The sequence below is a fragment of the Cibotium barometz genome, chromosome 65, assembly GCF_041138505.1.
Source record: "Cibotium barometz isolate CiBa-2024 chromosome 65, ASM4113850v1, whole genome shotgun sequence".
NCBI lineage: Eukaryota > Viridiplantae > Streptophyta > Polypodiopsida > Cyatheales > Cibotiaceae > Cibotium > Cibotium barometz.
In genome coordinates this window covers 7,556,412-7,577,502 of record NC_141110.1, presented here as the reverse complement: position 1 = coordinate 7,577,502, position 21,091 = coordinate 7,556,412, and positions in this window count along the sequence as shown.

Here is a 21,091-nt window from a genome sequence, read left to right as displayed (position 1 = left end):
GAAGTGGGAATGCATCATTATAGACTTTGTCAGTGGATTACCTTCAGTGCAATCAGGTTACAACTCCATTTTTGTGGTAGTTGACAAGCTAACCAAAGTTGCCCACCTGATTCGAGTGAAAGAAACAGTAGTAGAAACTTTCTTGGATCTCAGCACAGCCTAGCACCCCGAAACTGATGGCTAGACGGAAAGGGTGAATCAGGTAATAGAAGATATCCTTCAGTCATGTTGCGGCAGGGAACCCAAGAAGTGGTTAAGTCATCTGCATCATCTGGTCGAATTTGCTTACAATGCTTCCTATCATTGGAGCATTGGGATGAGTCCTTTCAAAGCTTTGTATGGACAAGATTGCCTTACACCGTTGACTTGGTTTGACCCATGATTCAGAGTTGAAATGTCTAGACAAATGCTTAATGACATGGACCAGCAGGAGCCAGATGCAATCAATCCGTAAAGATATAAAGGCAGCCCAAGATAAACAAAAGCATTATGCAGATAAAAAGAGGTGAGAGAGAGAGTTTGAAGAGTCAAATATGGTCTTTATTCGAGTACAACCAAAAAGAAGTTCCTTATCCTTAGTTAAGTACAAGAAGCTCTCGCCCAGATACTGTGGGCGGTATGTTGTCATAAAGAAAGTGGGAGATCTAGCCTACAAACTTCTTCTGCCTCCCCATCTCAAGTCACATGATGTATTCCATGTCAGTTTGCTTAAGAAATATGTACCTAGCCCGAGCTACACGCTTGATGATGAACAATTGATCTCTCCGACTCAAGGCCAGATGGTACTCCAACCTGAGGAAATCCTTGACGTTCGGGAGAAGATTCTCAGGAGTAGAGTCCTCAGAGAATTTGTAGTAAAGTGGAAGTTCTTCCTTCTAGAGAAGACGCCACCTGGGAGAAAGAAGAAGAGTTGGCGAAGGATTACCCCCACTTTGCGAGATGAGGACATCTCGCGTTTTTCAAGTGGGAGAGGATGTAAGATTCCTCCTCAGCCTGAATAACAATAAGCCTCTACTTCAATCCCTTGTAATCATTCTATGTTTCTGAATACAAGAAAATATTATTTTTCCTTGTTTGGCCTAGTGAGATAAAACTTTCCTCACAATGAGGACTTCATCTTAGACTTTTGCCCTCTCTCCAAACAACATCCTAGCCTTCACCCCACTGATCATCAGCACAGTACTCTTAAAAGCCACCACCTTCGCATGACATCATCATGGTTTCTTTGCTTCACTTTAATACTATCTTCGGTGTGAGCAGCATGAAACAATGTTGAACTACACTAATACTACACTAACACTCATCTCTTTGGAACAAAACCAATAGCATCTACTAATTTTCCACGTCAGTTTGCCATCACACACTCCACCTTTCCTATGAGCTACTTTAGTCTTTCTTTAAAAAAATAATAATCCCCCAAGCATACTATCATCTAACCTTTGTTTGCACACCTAAGAAGCAATTTTACCATGCTAACCCAAAAATCTTATGTGCCCCAAAAATATATTTATACCCCATAAACATGTCTAACCTTTGAACATATGAAAAAAAACTCCATCATAGATCTATGGTTATGTGCCAAAGCGGGGCAACAACATCCCAACATCCATACCAGATAATATTCATTTTACCCTTTGAGACTACCAAGTCGCTTTGCAAATGTAAGATTCCTTCTCAGCCTGAATAACAATAAGCCTCTACTTCAATCCCTTGTAATCATTCTATGTTTTTGAATACAAGCAAATATTATTTTTCCTTGTTTGGCCTTGTGAGACAAAAATTTCTAGAGAGTGGTATATCAATATTAGGATATTTTTGGATAAATAAATTCTATAAATATCAAAAAAATATTTTCCTGAAACAAAAAATCCAAATAGATTTTCCAAGGTGCAATTGGAATTAATTAAAAATGATTTAGAAGACCTTAGCCTAAGGGTCAAGATTTTCTGAAAATTTTAGATTAAGGTTCCTATGGAGCAATAAGATTAATCCAAGTGTTGGGATAAGATAAATCCAAAGAATAAAAAAAAACCCAAAAATGAGTAAATGCCCACATAAGATGAAGAGTTGACTAAGTATTTGATTTATTAGTTAAAAACTATGAAGTATTAATAAAAAAAATGAGATATTTTGGAGAAATTTTTCATTTTTGACACATTGGTAAGGAGAAGGGGGCCCTTCAAGGAGGCACCTATTTCACATGTGTGGTTGAGTTTTAAACTAAAAAAAATAGAGTATTCTTATCTCTCCTCTCTCCTAGATCAAACCAAGTCAAAAAGGGAGCCAGACTAGTCCAAAACTTGTCCAAATTCAGCCAAACTGAAGTTGGAAAATTCTAGAACTCAGTTAGTGGCCTCCCTCACCTATAAATAGACCCTCATTCTTTTGTACTCTCATCTGTGAACTAAACTATGCTGGTATTACTCTAAGATAAGCTTATTTTCTATTATCCTGTAAAAACCCTCTACAAATTGAAGAGATTGGAGCTTCTCTCTCTCTTCAATCTTCCTTGGAGACTTCATCAACATACCAAACCAATTGATTGGTTGGGGGCCTCTACTTTGATCAAAGAATCAAGCAATCTAGAAGGTAAAATGTGGTTTATGGTCTTTTTCTTTAATCTCCAAATGTTTCTCTCTTCTCCACCCCTCTCAAGCTTTTGAAGCATTCAATTGAATGGCTTTTGAATACAATTGAAGTTCTTTAATGAAATTGTAATGATAAAACACATAAATTTTTATTTATGCTTAAATTATAATATTTTTAAGCATTTATCTCTCTCCCCCAAAGAATGGTCATTCCTATGACCATTCCTATGGCCTATTCTATATTCAAATGAAGCTTCTCATGAAGCAATTCTTTAATCTAAAAGTAATTTCTATGCTTGTCAATTTAGAGGCCAAATAAGTGGCTTTTTAATACTTTTATGCTATTTAAATTATGTAAGAAAGCATTATGGGCCCAACGCCATGGACAACTAGTAAGTATGTGTGAACTCTTGGGTGGAGTATAAATACCAATGTAAATGGGATTATGGCTCATTCATGATAATGTTATCTATTCCAAGAATCAATGGTGAGCTTCTCCCGTGAGATGCTAAGTGGTGACTCCTTCATGAGCCACTCCCTTGTTGGTGAGGGACTAACCCACCCCTGTTACTTTCTTTCATTGGTATCAGAGCATGGCTTTTGATCCATGATTTTTAATTTTTCTTTTCTTCTTCACATTTCGTGAAATTTCTGCTTCATTTGATTCATGGGGGAAGGGGATATGGCTAAGGTAGAGTTTGTGGTTCAAATCTGAGCACATGGACCTAATTTTTTTGAATGAGTGGACCAAATTGGGGAAAATTCACTAATCTTGATTAGTAGTTGTTAATAAAAAATGTTTTGCTGTTTGGGAGCTTTCTTGCAAACCCTAGCCATGGAATCTCAACATGAGCAAAGGGCATTGAGTCTCCAAGTCAATTGGGAGTGAAAGCAACTTTTCAAGCACACCAAAGAGTACCAGAAGAGGGGCGGCTAACTGCAGCATGCCGCCTCAGAAAACGCCATTTTTCAAGCTCACAAAGAGCTTGGCTTACTAAGCCAAGCTCCCCACCAAAGTGACCCTAATCTTCATCTCCTTCAACAAATTCAAGCATTAAGGCTTCCCGGGTGACATTGGTGAGTTGCTCCATCACTTCCTTACAATTTTGAAGCATTCTTTCAAGCTATGGAGTGAATTAGGATTTTATTACACATAAAACCCTAATTTTCAAAAATTGGACTTTAATCATGGCCATTCATGCTCTTCTTTATGCATTATGAATGCTTGAATGCTACACATAGCCATTCAATGCTATGTCTTGCATATTGGCATAAGTGAGCATAGCTTTTGGCACATTTGGGGGATTGAATACATACTTCACATGATTTGGATGTTGTTGATGTATGTGGAAATGTATTGACATTGCCATGAGTGGATGTGATGAAGGAAGCACTATGAACCATGTATTATGATATGAATGAGCATGAGTCATGCTATAAATCAATTGTAAGTCAACTCTACTCATTCATTTGAGCTTGTAACCACATTCCACTCACGATTGTACCTTACTTTATTCCTAGAATCTAGAATGAAGTAAGGGTACCTTGGCATTTGGAGGAGAGGCCAAGGGGAGAATGTCTTGAATCTTCCTTGCCGTTAGTGCCGGGTAACGCGGTAAGGAAGAGGATTAGGTACTTGGTGGTAAATAAATGGCCTCAACCTTCACCTTGGATATAAACTTGGTGAAGGGGTGAGAAGTTCTTGGCCGGGAGATCGGCAAGCATCGATGCGCTTCATCGACCACTTCATTCGACTTGAGCAAACAAGCAAATCCTCTACATCGACTTCTTATGCAAAAGGACAAAATTGATGCCATAAGGTCACATGCTCAGATGGAAAAATGATTGAGGATTGATTTGATTACAGTGGTCAAATGCATAAGGATTTTAATACTTGATTGAGATGCTTTGATTTGATTGAGATTTGGTGCAAAAAGAGGGGAGACTATGGCAAAATTTTTACAAAATTTGCCTACTTGCAGCCAGGACAAATCCTTGAATTTCTAGGGTTTTTCAAAAGCTTTTCAAATCTGTCCTGAAAGCCCTTCAATCTACCCAAAAACCTCTTTCAAACAAGCTAAAGATCACTCAAATCGGAGTAGTATTGAGCGGTCAAAGTCAAGAGTTGACTTTCAGTTAGAACAGTTGATTGGTCAAAGGCTGTTGACTTTTTTAAATCTATTTTTGGGGATCCTTACTTGTCTCATCAAGAGCTTCGCATCGATATAAAGATCACCCAAATCGGATAAGAATTGAGCGGTTAACATCAAGAGTTGACTTTTAGCCGCCGGTACAGTTGATTGGTCAAAGGCTGTTGACTTTTTCAGATCTGTTTTTGGGGATTCTTATTCGTCTCGTCGAGAGCTTCGCGTCGATATAAAGATCACCCAAATCGGATACCGTTTGAATAGAGAAAAAAAAATCAAGTAAGTGGTCTTTGCAAGCAGGGATCAATTACGCGCATGGAAATGACTAGAGGAGGTCAAAACAAGGGAGCCCGGAATGAAAATGATCAAAGACAACCAGAAGCAATGATGGCAACGAGTTCATCAACGAGGAATGAAGAAAGTTCAACCATAAAAGCACCATCTCCAAATGAATCTCAGCCAGTGGAAATGCCTCAATCTTTGGGAACTACTCCGCTAATAGTGGACATGATGTTAATGGCTATGGAGAGTATGTTTCAAAGGATTGAAAATAACCAAACAAATCGGCAACAACAATTTGGTGAACACCTCATGGAACGGTTCAACAAGCGACACCACTACCTGGATGACGTGATGCAAAGAGGGTTAAAAGACTTGGAGAAAGCCATTAGTGAATTGGCTCCTCTCAAGCTCAACCAAGAAGCCGATATGAATGCAATGGATGGTGTACATTATGATGCCAAACATGATGGAAAGCCTTCTATGCCAGAAGAGAACAAAGTAAGACAAATGATACCACCTCAAATGATGCCACATTCTTCTTACATGGACAAGGGCAAGAGACCTATGGGTGATGCTTCTTATGAGAGATCAAATGCCAGTATTCCAAGAACTTCATCCTTTATGCAAGATGCAAGAAGAGGGTATGAACAGAAGGGATTTAAAGATGCAGGTGATTGGCAATTGGAAGATGAGCAAATGCATAGACACTTGGGTGAAGGAAGAGGATTTGATGATCCAAGAGCACGGCAGAGGGGTTCAAGAATGCATGGTGATTTTGACAATGCTGTGAAGGACAAAATCATATTTAATAAGTTCAAAGGAGAATCAAATTCTATCGAAGACTTTAAAGAGTGGGCAAACAAGATGGATCTCTACTTCGAAATCAGCCCAAGGAGCGAGATTGCCAAAGTCTACTTCGCCTCACTTCATCTTGAAGGTTTTGCTCACACTTGGTGGAGGAGGAAGCAATCTCATGGTTATGTCATCACTACTTGGGAAGAATTCAAGAATGACATGGCAGAAGAGTTTACTTCTCGCATGCAAAGGGACAATCACATTGTGGAATGGGACAAGCTAGAGCAAATCACTACCGTGAAGGAATATTCTCACAAGTTTCTAAAGCTTCTATTATACTTGGACGACTTTGATGAGCATTATCTTGTTGTCAAGTATATAAGGGGCTTGAAAGCTCCTATTGGTGGTGATGTCAAGTCTCATGAACCTGCCACTTTGAAGAAGGCAATGATGCTTGCAGAAATCCATGAAGAGAAGTACTTGACAAAGTGGGCTAGCAAAGGGAATATCAAAGGGGAAGTGATCACAAGGACTGAAATGGGTTCTCATGCAAACACAAGACCTAATCTTCCAAGATTTCCTACCGTGTATGGTAGAGGGTCTAATAGATTTCCATTTAAACCACCATTTCTGTCCAACAAAGCTACATACAATGAGTACAAGCCAGCAAATGGGGGTTCAAAAAGCAAGGTTATCAAGGAGGATCGTTTGCATGAAATGAGGCTCAAAGGTCTATGTTTCAAATGTGGAGAAAAATGGAACAAGGATCACTTCAAAGTATGCAAATCCAAGGATATTTCCATAAGCTACATTATCACTGAGGACAATGCTAATCATGAGGAGGAGGAATTCCTTGAATGCAATGATGCCTTAGGATGGGGAGATCCTCATGAGGGTGGAGGTTCTCATGATGATGGTTTTGATGAAGAAAATCCCGAGTTTCCTTTTGATCCGGGTGGGAAACTAAAGTTTGCTCATGACAAAATGGATGATGGGATGCCTCTATGCGTGTGGAATGAAAACAATAGTGCACATGCTACCTTGTGTACAATCTCTCATGATGCTTATGTGGGAAGTAAGGGTGCCAACACATTGAGATTGAAGATCAAGGTGAATGGAAGAACAGCATATGCACTCATTGATACTGGAAGCACGCATAGTTTTGTCAATAAAAGGTCTTTAAACACTCTCAAAATGCAACCAACTTCTTTACCAAACAAGCACATGGTGCAAGTGGCCAATGGTGATTCAATGGGTTGCAATATGAAGTGTCAAAGTACAGAATTGGAGTTGTCCAAGAACTACTCTTGCAAAGTTGATCTTTTGGTGATTGAGTTGAGACCAATTGACATAGTACTTGGATGTGATTGGCTGTCCACTTTGAACTCTTTTACCATGAACTTACAGAAAAGTTTCATGAGTTTTGTGCATCATGGAGGGGTTATTACATTGAATGGAATGCAAGGGTCCAAGCTCTTCATGATCAATGCTACTTAAATGAAGAAAGAGTTCAAGAAAGAGGGCTATGTTTATGTACTACAGCTTTGCAAAGAGGAAGATAATAGCAAAAAGGATTGCATCGAAAATGTGGACATGGTTAAGCTACTCAAGGATTATGAAGATGGTTAAGCACCTATTTTGGTATGTCCAGACTTCACCAAACCTTTCACAATAAGGGCGGATGCAAGTGGAAGAGGGATTGGTGCGGTACTTTACCAAGACCATGGAGTCATTGCTTATGAAAGTAGAAAGCTGAATGACAAAGAAAGAGAACTCCATGTGTATGAGCAAGAGATGATTGCTATACTCCATGCTATCAAGAAATGGCACCATTACTTATATGGGAGTCATTTTTATGTGAGAAGTGATCATAGGGTGCTGAAGTATTTCCTCACACAACCCAATTTGTCTCCTAAGCAAAGAAGGTGGGTAGCAACACTACAAAACTATGATTTTGAAATCACATACACAAAGGGAAAAGAAAATGTGGTTGCCGATTCCTTGTCTCGTATGTGGGCCTGCTCATTGTATGCTATTTCTGAGGTGCATAAAGATTGGATCATGGAGATACAAGAAGAGTACTTGTTTGATGAAGAAACCTCACAAATAGTGCAGAAATTACAGCAAGGTGTATGTGAAGAGTTACCCCATTATGAGCTGAAAAATGGTCTCCTCTACTACAAAGGAAAAGTCTACTTAAACTGGGGAAACCTTTTGGAAATTGCACTACGGCATTCCCAGGTTGATATCTCCTCATCCCTATCTGTCCATTTAACAAGTACTTCTTGGTACACTTTATGTCGGGTTTGTCTATCACGATACTGTAGAATCTTTTCAGGTTCATGTGGTATCTTTGGTGGCTCTATCAAGTCCACCAAAATCTCTGGAGAAACTGCGTTCTCTAACCCGTGAACTGATTTCTTCAGTTTACTGACATGGAAGACAGGATGGACTTGAGAACTCTCCGGTAACTCAAGTTTATATGCTACGTCCCCAATCTTCTTAAGGATTTTAAAAGGACCATAATATCTCGGAGAAAGTTTATCACACTTTCCCGTTTTCATGGTTTCTGACTGCGCAGGAACCTTGAGGAATACAAAGTCACCTTCTGCAAAGGTCACCTTTCTTCATCCTTTATCCGCATAAGTTTTAGCGCGATCCTGAGCGCTACGAATGCTCTCACGTGTGGCTCTGAGCATATCATTCATATCTTCAAGGAAATCCTTGACAGATTGAATCTTCTCCTTTTCTAGGCCTACAGCCATTGGAGATCTCGGCTGGAATCCATACATTAACATGAATGGTGTAAATCCAGTTGCTGAGTGTTTGGAGCTATTATAGGCAAACTCCAGTAAGGGTAAGTACTCTTCCCAATTAGATTGCTTCTTAATAACATAAGAACGCAACATATCCTCTAGAATTTGGTTAACTCTTTCAGTTTGACCATCAGACTCTGGATGATCTGCCGTAATCATACTCAGAGTAGTATCCAGCTTTTTGAAGACTTCCCTCCAAAATGACTGTTGAACTTTCTATCTCTATCCGACACTATATCTGCGGGCAGGCCATATAGCTTGTAGAGATGTTCAATAAAGAGTTTTGCCAACTCTGGCGTTTTAACAGTTTTCTTCGTGGCAATAAACTTTGCCATTTTAGTTAACCTGTCCACTACCACCCACACCGAGTCATTCCCTCGACTCGTCTTGGGTAAACCAGTAATGAAATCCATGGAAATGCTTTCCCATTTCCCTTGAGGAATCTCCAGCGGATGGAGTAGTCCTCCAACCAACCTTAAGACATTCATGTTTATTGACCTGGCACTTATTGCATTTTAGCACATAGGTCTGGACGTCCTTAAACAAACTAGGCCAATAAAACTGTCTTTTTACTAGTGCATAGGTCTTCTGAATCTCGGGATGACCCACACTTGGACTATCATGACTTTCTTTAAGAATTTGGGCCCGAAAGTCACCAATAGTTGGTACACATATTCTACCCTTGTAGAGTAAGTACCCGTCGTCGTCAATGGAGTAATTAGCATATTTCTCCCCCCGACGAAGTTTATCACTCCCCTTTGAAGCCGTGGTGGCAGTCAAAGGTGATGAAGGGCCTACGTCAGAACTCTCCGGTTCCAAACTATACCCAGAAGACACGGCTAGTCTCTCCGGACTAACTCTCGCTTCCCTTCCCGTTGCACCTTCGGCCAGTCTCTCCGGACTAGCAATACGTGCCAACGAGGGAGGTGGTCGCGTCTGTGAAGAAGTGCGTACGCGTACAGCGCGCCAGACCTCTGTAAAAGATGGATCGTGCTCACATAAACCACGTAGGGACTCCAAGAAATCATTCTTGAAGACTGTGAAACTAAGTTCATTAATCTGTGGCATGCGACTAAGTGCATCTGCCACCACGTTATACTTACCTTTCTGGTAACGTATTTGAAGGTCAAACTCCTGTAGAATCTCCGCCCACCGAGCTTTTCTACCCTTCAGTTCATTTTGACTTGAAAGCCATTTCAGACTTTCATGGTCCGTCCGGACCTCAAAAGTAGCACCATATAAATAGTGTCTCCACTTTTTCAGTGCGTGAACTATCGCTAGTAACTCTCGCTCGTAAGCCGAGTAGTTACGCTGCGCACGATCTAACTTTTTACTCTCAAATGCAATTGGGCATCCCTTTTGCATAAGTACGGCCCCAATGGCCTCATTACTAGCGTCTGTTTCCAAAACAAACGGCTCATTTGGATCGACAATTGTCAAAACAGGTGCAGCTGCTACGGTCACCTTGAGCTTGTCAAAGCTCTTCTGTTGGGCGTCCCCCCAACTAATGTTTTTTGTTTTTGACCGTAACTGGTCAGTCAACGGGACTGCGATCTTTGCGTAGTCCTTCACATACTGTCGGTAGAACCCCGACATGCCAAGAAAAATCTGCAGTTCCTCGAGATTCTTCGGCGCTGGCCATTTAAGAATAGCCTCTACTTTTTCTGGCTCCATCCGCGTACCATCGGCGGATATAATATGGCCAAGATAGTGAATTTCTGTTTCAAAAAATTCACATTTGCTTTTCTTTGCAAATAATTTGTGCTCTCGCAACAACTTGAACACTAGACGCAAATGCTCTATGTGTTCTTTCTGTGTCTTACTATATACAAGAATATCATCTACGAAAACTACTACGAATTTTCCCAGATATGGACGTAAAATACTGTCCATCAGCCTCATAAACGTCGCTGGAGCATTGGTTAGCCCAAATGGCATAACCAAAAACTCAAAATGCCCGAAACGGGTCCTAAATGCTGTCTTCGCAACATCTTCTGCTTTTATTCTAACCTGATGATACCCAGATCTCAGGTCTATTTTTGTGAAGTATCTCGATCCATAGAGTTGATCAAACAACTCATCCGTGCGTGGCATCGGATACTTGTTCTTAATCGTTATCTGATTAAGAGCCCTATAGTCTATGCACATCCGTATAGATCCGTCTTTCTTCTTTACCAAAAGAATAGGCGATGCCCACGGACTTGAACTAGGCCGAATAAAGCCTTTGTTCAAATATTCCGTTAATTGTTTTTCCACCTCCTGTGCCTCAGAGTGGCTTAATCTATAAGCAGGTTTGCTTATAGGTTTTGATCCTGGCATAACTTCGATGCCATGGTCTACTTCCCTAGATGGTGGTAAACCATCTGGTAAATCATCAGGAAAAACATCTTGAAATTCCTCTAATAAATTCGTTAAAGTATCTACGTACTTTTTCTTTAATGTCTCATTCACCTTGGATTTTTTCTTGTTTGAATCACATGCATGCCAAACAGGGTTTTCAAACAGTGGGTCTCGTCTAAGGTTATTTTGTTTTTCTTGTTTGTCTACGCAAACATCATTTATCGTTTCATCTACGGAAACAGAATTCAAAAGAGGGTAACAAGCATATACCTCTGCTATCTAGTCTCTCCGGACCGCTGTACACAACTCCATGGAGGAAATAAGTGGTGTGGCAGGGACAGTACGGTCGCCCTGCAAGGTGATGACTCTACCTCCATGCTCAAAACATAGCGTATTATGTAAGTAATTCCGAGCTAGACTAGGGCCCAAGCCATACAGCCACCCCCTGCCTAGATATACGTCTGCTCTGGCTAAGTGCATGACCTGAAAGTCAAGCGGAGCCTCATAGTCCTGCATAGATAATGGGACCCCCAATACTACAGTATTCCATACCGTTTTGTCATATCCGTTGGCTAGGCCAACAGTATACTCATGATCACTCCGGGTCTCAGTCAATCCCAACTTCTTGACTAACGAGTAGTTCAAGAAGTTGTGGCTAGCTCCATCATTAATAAAAACTGTGACTCTACGGCCACCTATGGTGCCATACATGCGCACCATGTCATGCGGACCTACAGTAGGCTGCCACATCGCTGGTGTCACTGAACAAGCGTGATGCTCATCACAATGACACACTGTCACCTCTCTGAACTCTGCGGAACTGAGAGAGAGTCTCTGCACTGTATGCAACTGCCTAGAAGATTTACCATCTTTTTTGGGCTCATTGCCACTCGTGCTGGCTTTAGGCTTTGGACACTCAGCCTTCGTGTGTCCTACTTCATTGCAATTAAAGCAGCGATTTTCCTTTCGCGCTTTAATATATTGCTCTTTCTTTTGGATTTCGGTGTCTCTTTTTTTCCTGGATGGTCGCAGTTTTTTAGACCAATGACCACCCTGTCCTTCCTGGTCCGTCCTATTCCCTTGTTTCTCACTGCGGAACCCTTTTCTTTTGAGGCCTGACCTCCTCTTTTCACTACCCTCGGCCCTGCTAGAACCACCACGCGCACTACGGCGCTTGATGTCATCGAATATCTGTGCATATTGAATTGCCTCTGCTAAGTCCTTAGGCTGTAGGGGTTCTACGTACTCAAGGTAATCATCTTTGAGGCCTCTCCTAAAGCCTCGCAATGTCTGGAATGCATCGATTCCCTTTAGCTTGAGTACTATCTCCCTGTAGTTTGAGATGTACTGAGTTATGGATTTTTTCTCCATCGAGCACTTGTCCCATAACTCCCAGCTTCTCTCTGCCTCATTAACAGGCAAAAATTCTTTTCGAAACATTGTTTCAAATTCCGTCCAAGTGGCAGGGCGAGTTGTCAGACTCATCCACCACTTGTATGCTTTGCCGGTTAAAGAGAGGCTAGCCTCTATGGGCTGTATACGGCTAGGCTGCTGTCGGAGCGCGTGCAAATCTGACCACTTCGCTAGAAACATATTGACTGAGTCTTTGTTTCTCTCCTTTTCCTCGCCACCAAAACTAGGCGGCTTTAAGTCTTTTAACAACGACGAAGTTGTCGCTACGGACGGCCCCGCAGGCGCATCGGCCTGTACTCCTGCAACCACTGGCGAGGCTACGCTCACCCGTGCCGCAGGAGCTCGGCTACCACGAGGAGTCGGAGTATTAGCCGAGGCGGCTGTCAGTGCATCTAACCGTGTGGAGATGCTCTGTAGCATCGTGACTAAATCAGCCTGGACTTTACCCATAGTGTTCAATTTGGCATTAAGATATTTAAACAATCCACTAGAGAGCTCCGTCTCTGTCAGGACATCAGCAGGGTCCAGTAGGTCATAGTCATCATCCTCATAATCCAAGAGGTCCTCCTCGGTCCCCTCGGCGACGTCAGTGTTCATGTCCTCTGACTCATCGGCCAGAAAGGGATCATCAGCCAATGCGGCCGCTGCGGGCTCGCTGGGTCCTAAGACGGGGCCAATAGACGAGGAGGGCGCTGGCGGATCACGAGTGATCGATAAGCGTGCTCCGGACCGAACAACGGTCGGGCGTGTACGGCCTGACAATTCGGTCAGGGTCAAACCCGCGACCGAGGACAAGAGAGTGGAAAAACCTAGAGAAGTAGAAGGCGGTGGAGACACACTACGCCTAGCAGACATTTTTAATCCTTGCAAAAAATAATGCGAGAACTCGAAAATTACTAAAAAAAACGCTAATAAAAATGAGCAATGGTGGAGAGAGAATAATAGTCACCCCCCTTTACGGTCGCCTGTCGAATTGTTGTGCGTTGCGGGCCTCTACCAGGATGCTTCCGGGATGCTCCGATCCACGAGAAAAATGCCTGCGACTCATAACAAGAATTTAAATGATCGAGAGGTGCCTTGTCGGGATTATTTCTTGCGGGAATTATTCTCCTCCCCAGCCGAGAGAGAGGGTTTCCTTGAATTTTCTGATTTTTAATTTCCTAGAAATGAATAATGAAAAAAAAATAAAATAAAAAAATAAATGATTCTTATTTTATTTTATTTATTTTTATTTTTATTTTTTCCTCAGGCCGTTGGTGGCCGCCTCTGCTGGTTGCTGGCCGTCTGTCTCGCCGGTTTGGTGGCTGCCGTCGTTGGCTGGCCGACGTGCCGCCGCCGCTGGCCGCCCATGGCTGGCCTGGCTGGCTGGCCGCGCCGCCCATGGCTGGCTGGCCGCCCCGCCGCCGCCGCTGGCCGGCCTGGCTGGCTGGCCGCCGCCAACGCACAACTGCAGCCCATTTTCTAGGGGAGCACAATGGCTAACAGCGCCACCAGTAACGCTCCCATATTGGGCATGACAGGAAATCAAGGCCAACAGATGAGGCTAACACACATGAGCAACAGCGACGACCCACCGGACAACTTAAGGCCCGCTACCCCGACCTTGTATCCCCTGCGTCCACACAAAATGTGGTGCTATGGTCTCCTGCGCCTCACTCGTCACTGTGGTCTCCTGCGCCTCTTCGTTTTTTTTTGCAAGGCAATCCCTTCGTTTTTTGCAAGGCAATCCCCCCCCTTCGCACAACACCACCACACCGTATACAGTGAGGTCGTGGGCTGGCTGGTCTTCGCCCCACACACACGAGCTTCAACCTGTTTTTGCTGCCCCACCCCCCACACACAGCGTGTGTTTCCAATGTTTTCGTGGGGCTGGTCTGCGCCCCCCCACTTTAACACACGTTTCAAATTTTTTTCGCATCCATTCAACGGCGAGTACTTCGCAGCCATTCAACGCAGAAAACAAAAGAAAAACAACCAAAAATTTTCTTACCTGCGATGCTGTGTGTGTCAGGGAGAGAGAGTGAGAGAGAGAGAGAAAGAGTTCTTCCCTTCAAAAGTCTTGGCCCTCCTTCCTCCACACACTCCCTTGTGGAGATAAGGGTGAGGAGATTGTGGATGAAAACCATCGAGTGGGCTCCGGTCCCCCGTTCGCGCACGGACTCTCATGATCCCTTCGAACCATGCTCTGATACCAGTGTTAGATATCCGTAACGACGCTACGGGCGTTACCACGAGAGGGGACGGCCTCTGACTCACCACCCAGCCATAGAGGAAGAATGAGGATTGTCCCTCATCCCCCAGGCTATATAGTGTGTGGCCTGCCGTCCACACTAGCCTGGCCGCCCATGACTCCGCATGGGCGTCCTCTCCCACTGAACCCCGGACATGGCCATCTGGTCTGCCGCCGTCGGTCACAGGCATTACAGCCTACGTGACATGTTGTCTGGGCACTTTGAGTAGAAGAAGTTGCAGGCTTCATCAGACTCTTGGGGGGAGAAGTCAAGAGGAAAGGCCACATGGGAATCAAGGAGTTGGATGATCCCAGTGGCATGGATGATTTGGCGTTGGAGGGTAGAGGATGATTTGGCGTTGGAGGGTAGAGGATGAGGAGGCCTTGGGGGGTGTAGGGTGGGAGCTTGTAGTGGCGTCAAGTTTTGTAAGTTGAGTAAACAATCTCTCACCCTAGGTGATGGAGGAAATGGAGGGCTTTGGTAGTTTGATAGGGAGAGTATGGGTAGGGGTAAAGACCCTCGAGGACTACGAGGTCAATGATGTCGTTGTTTGGTAGGGTGCTCGTACCTCAGAAGGTGAGCCTAGTTGAGGAGGTTGGTTTGAAGTGGGTTGACAGGGAGATCGAAGAGGGCGGTGGGTTTGGAGAAAGAGATCTAGGCCTTGAAGAAGTGGGTAACAAAGGAAGAAGTTGGAGGCGGATGCTTGGTGAGAATGTAGCAAAGGGTGGCGGGGAAAATGGATTCATCCTCACAATGAAGATGTTGTGCTAAAGGAGGTTTGCGATAGTTGAGGTCAAGAATTTGGGTGGGGTTTTGTGGAAAGATGGCAAGGTAGAGATGCTCATTGGCATATCCACACTAGCGTGTTGACTTTGCGTTCGACGGTGCATACTCGGCTACAGGGGTGGGTCGCAGAAGAAGGGCCTGTGCCTCCATGGCTTGGAGTTGTAAGTCCTTTTGGCATAGGGCACTCTCAGCTCTACATCCTTGTATTGACTGAAGGAGAGGCACAGATATGGTTGCCTTCCTCTTTTGTGCGTGCCGCTCGGTGTTAGAGTTGGTGGCCTTCGGTTTGGGAAAGGGTGAGGGCTTGATGGGAGCATTGTTCAGCTTCTTGGGCAGCCTAGAGTTGGTGTTGAGGCTCAGTGAGCATGGCGAGGGTTGCCTCGCGGTCTTCCAAGGTCGCCTAGAGGTGTTGATTGGCCAGGGTGACCTCGCAGAGTGTCTCCTGGTTTTGCTGCTATACTGCGTTGTTGGTTGGCTTTGGCAATCAGCATCTGTTGCTCTGCTGGGTGACCATGACTTACTCTTGTTGCAGGGTATATAATCTGTCATTGAGCCGACTAGCTCCTGGGCGAGGTTGGAGAACCCTTGCACAAAATATAGGACCGCACCATGGGTGGATTGAATGCCTTCGGAGAAGGCTTCTTGGGAGAAAAAGTGACTTACATGCACCCACCACATGGTATCCATGGTATTCCACTGAGAGGAGGCAAGCGAGGAGCTTCCTGCTTCGGGGAAGGGAGGGGGTGGAGAGGAGACATGAGGAGGGGGGTTCTGCTCAAAATACTAGGCTCTGCACCATAACTCCTCCTCATCATGGGCTCTTCTCGCTTCAGCCTCCTCGGCTTCCTTGTCTACCCTGTCAGTGGCTTGGTGGTGTGTGTAGGCTCCTGGATGGGGTTGGGGTGATGGCTTTGGGGGGTGGGAGAGGCGGGGTGCTAGCAGCTATGTGGGAATAGGGGTGGCACCCTCGAGTTAAACTGGGCAGAGGAGTTTTGGCCAGCCGCACCGATAGCGTGGTATAAGACTTTTGTGAGGAGCGACGCTGCCTAACGAGTTTGCCCTGTGTGGGTCTGTGCAGACCGCATGGAGTTGTTTATGTAGATGTTCTGCCTAGTTCACCCTTTGATGGACACGGGCGAGGGTGGACAAGTGGCACCGATTCAAGTGATTGGTCTAGCAGGTGATGAGGAGGAAGGAGAGGGCACGAGATGGCATGATGAGCTCTTGCTGAGAAATATTCTACCACTCCACCCCATCCTTGGTGCTGGACCCGTGGTGGTAGGTACTGCAGACATGGCACATTACGTTGGCCAATCGAACATAGGATTGCTCCATGCATGGGAGTTGAAGCGCCTCCTGAACAAGGTCTAGAATAAGGTGGATCATTTGGCGGTGGCCCTCATTTTTGTCAACAAGTACCTACCCAGTAGTCTCACTGGCATCATAGGTTTTTGTGAAGTATAGGCAATTGAGGAGGTCCGAGAGCCCCAGGGTTCCAAAGTGGGAAAACCACCCTATCTACTCTAACTGGGCCACTATAGTGGGATTTATGATTGTCCTGTATAGTAAGGTCCTACATGAGCTTGTGCTCCACGTTGTGGTTGTTGCTCATGAGGCTACGTACAGTATGACCACGATTCTGGCATATGAGGCTCTTGCCTAGGTAGGATAGCTAGGTGGGGTCTACTCAAAATGGCCACCCGCCCCTGGAGGGCACTTCTTCTTCTGTTCGAGTGTGCAGGGCTGGCCATGCTACTGAACGTAGAATGTTGGTACAGGCAAGGGTGAAAGCTTGGTAGAAAAACTGCAATAGTTTGGCTAGGGAAGAGAGAGAAATGTGAGTGAAATGGGAGTGGTGGGCCCTTTTACAGATTTCTAGGAAAGGTACAATCGTGGCTTCATGAAGGTGAAGCCATGGGTTGAGGGAGTGAACGGGCATGACTTGAGAGCATACGGTTGTGCTAAGACATTGACCAGGTAATGGCCATGGCTTTGTGAGCATACGGGCATGTCTTAGATTTCTGGCAAGGGACTTGCCATGGCTTGGTGAGCATACGGGCATGTCTTAGATTTTTGGCAAGGGACCTGCCATGTCTTAAACAGAGAAAGAAGGTACGACCATGGCTTCGTGAGGGTACGATCATGTCTTCGTGAGGGTACGGCCATGTCTTCATCATTCATTTATTTTTGGGCACCTTGTAAATAGGTTTTGTACCCTAAGGCTATGTGGCCAACACCCCATTGGAGGGCTTTGTAATAGTACTGACTCCTTGCCCAATTTGCTAGAGTGAGAAGGTGGCTTCAAGTAGGTTTTGGCGAGGTTTCTAGCTCCATTGGAAGTGTGGAGGCTTCCATGGAGGGAGTACTGGGATTGGAGAAGGAAGGGGTTGAGTGGGGGTGCGCCGAGGGAGTCAGATTATAAGGGGTGGTGGAGTAGCCGAAGTCGAAGGTACATCACTATCAGCCAGGATAATGGATTTGGGTTGGATGGTCAAGGCGCCTCCTAAAGTTTTGCTTCCCCCTTGTCCTGCACAGGAGTAGTGGCGGTAGCAATGGAGGCTATCTTGGGTTCCATTGAAATTTTTGCAATTCTAGAATCACGAGAGTAGTAGGGATGGTGTACCTCGGTTGTCGTGGGACCCAAATTTGCTGATTGCTTTCATAGAAGTGTTGAGCTTGGAGGAGAGGCGTAGGGATCCACTTGTGGTGAGGGGTGAGGTTGAGATTTTTGGTGATGATGATTTGGCCTTGGGGAAGGTTTTTGTAGGAGGTTCTCCTATACCTTGTGGGCTTGTGGGTGTTGTATTTGGGCCATCGCGAGGTACGAGGAGCTGGTTTTGCTGGGGTGTGTGAGGTTGGGAAGTGGATCTTCTAGAAATCAATAGAGTTCTAGCACCTTCATAATGTCCTTGGGCTGCAAGGAGCTTCAATAGAGTTGTAGCACCTTCATAATGTCCTTGGGCAACCAGCCAGGTGTGAATGTTCTTGCATTGTGTGCCTCGGGGCCAAAGTTGTACCTGGGTTAGTGGGTTAGTATTGTTAGTGGGGGTAGTAGGCACACGGTGGTGGATTCTTTGATGTTGGTTTGGGTAGATGCAGAGTTTGGTGTTGATGAGGGTTTGTGAGGCAATCGGCTATTCGTGAGGGGGAGAGGCCTCTTTTGGGTGGCATGGTTCATGTCAGTCAGAGAGCAAAGTGATGGTGGTTAGTGGAGGGGAGTGATCAACTTGGGGTGGGTGATTGGAGGACAAGGGTTCTTCATCTGTCATTAAGACTGTAACTTGGCCGGAGGCTAGTTGTTGTTGCAGGGTGGCCGTCCTTGCATTGTTAAGATATCGAGCTCATCTAGTGAGGCGGTGGACACTGATGATAGGCCCCACACTTACACAACTAGCATGGCTGGTGAGATCATGGGTGATATGCGGCCAGTGGGATGACAGGCTGTGTGACAGCCATTCTAGAGACTGGCATAGTTATAGCGCCAGCTCATTTAGTTGGGTTCACACTATAGAGAACTCTAGTATGTATTTGGTTGAGTACCTTTTCATATTGTGTACTCCTATCTTTGTATATGGTGTGTTGAGTGTTGAGTGAAGAAGAAGAAGATTTTCAGCCTCTCACCTTGTGTGTTCTCTTTTAGGGTTTTGTGAGTGTGTGTGTGCTTGCAAGAGCTCAAGTCTCTCACCTTGTGTGTGACAACCATTCTAGAGACTGGCATAGTTATAGCACCAGCTCATTTAGTTGGGTTCACACTATAGAGAACCCTAGTATGTATTTGGTTGAGTACCTTTTCATATTGTGTACTCCTATCTTTGTATATGGTGTGCTGAGTGTTGAGTGAAGAAGAAGAAGATTTTCAGCCTCTCACGTTGTGTGTTCTCTTTTAGGGTTTTGTGTGTGTGTGAGTGCTTGCAAGAGCTCAAGCTCTCTTCTCCCTTGCATCTTTTCACGGTATCAGAGCCTGGTTCATGCTAAGGGCTGAGCTGCAAGCAAGAGAAGCACAGGAAGCGGTACAAGGGTAAGAGCTTCATCTCTCTTTCCTATTTGTGTTGGCGACTACACCCTTGTCGGGAGCTCTACGGGAGGCACCACCAAACGATCTCTGATTGAGGAGCTTTCTTTGCGGGAGTAAAGCTATAGCTTTCTTTGCGGGAGTAAAGTTATAGGGCAACTATACTGTTCTATCAGACAGTGTCCTATTGGAGAGGATTTTTCGGGCCAAAAACATGTTTTTGGTGCATTACGCCCTCCGTTTTTTAGAAAGCAGGCAATTTCGAGCACTGCGGCTAAGTCATTGATTCTGTGTGCAGAACTCTGTTTTAAGAACTGCAGGAAAGATAGATTGGTTGTGCTACAAGGAGGTCAACATTTGCCATTGGGTGTATGTATGCACATTGAGGTCACTGGTTGTGACATTTGAGTATAATATAGTATCGCTGTAGAAAATACAGCAATTTGTGCAAGACAAACCAGAGTGGTGTGTCTGGTAAGATGTCAAATGATGGCATAAACTAGATTGTTGCTGAGAAGCTTGATAAGAAAAACTTCCATGCTTGGAGGTTTAGGTTGACAAATTTCCTGATGGGAAAGGGTTACTGTGGGACTACATAGAAGGTGAGCATGAAGAGGCACTGGAGATACTAGAGATCAATTCGACTGCTGCAGATGTGAAAAAGTTCAAGGATTGGAACCAAGAACCAGAAAAGTTATGTATTGGCTCTCTATCAGTATACAAGACACCATGATTGGGCACATATAGGATGCCAAGTCCCCCAAGGAGGCGTCAGACACCTTGGTAAAACTCTATGAAACAAATACCAAGGCACGAAAGATACAGTTGAAGAATTAACTTCATACTGTGGAGAAAAAGAGTATGTCTGTGAATGACTATGCATTGAAGATCAAGGGTATTGTGGAATCCCTTGCATCTATTAGCGTTTCAATAGATGATGATGATAAGGTGGAAGTCTATCTACGTGGTCTCAGGCCACAATACAAGGCATTCAAGACGTCTATTTAGACTCGAGAAAGCATTTCCAATTTCACACATTTGGTGTCTATGTTGATTATAGAGGAGAAGAGCTTGGGTGAAGACCAACAGTCTTCACAAAACAAAAACAGTTCAGAGCAACAGGCCTTCTACACAAGTTCAGGAAGAGGACGAGGTAGAGGAGGCCGTGGACACGGCCAAGGAGGTGGCCGAACAGGTAATCAGAATTATGGCCAATAGCAGCAGCAACAACAGTCCCAGAATTCACAACAATAATAACACGCAGGTGGAAGAGGCCAATTCAGAGGCAAGGGGAGTCAAAGAGGTCGTAGAAATTAGCAAAGGTAGCCTAATGATACACGTGGATGATTTATTGTGGGTGGTAAGCCTGGACATGTGTAGGTAGATTGTTATAAGAATCAGGATGACATGCAAAATGGAAAATTCTAGCAAAACAACTATGCATCCTCGAGCAGAAACAATGAGGATAATGAAAGGTTGTTTGTTATGCAGCATGTTGTAAATGCCATGTTTGAATATGTTGAAGCAGCACATAAAGATAATGTATGGTATGTTGATTCAGGTGCTTTGAACCACGTGGGGAGTGGTTCAAGGAGATGAAAAACCTTGAAACACCAGGTTTTGTGGAAACAGGGGGGATGACACTGCTCATCCAATTGCCCATGTTGGAGATGTGCAATTT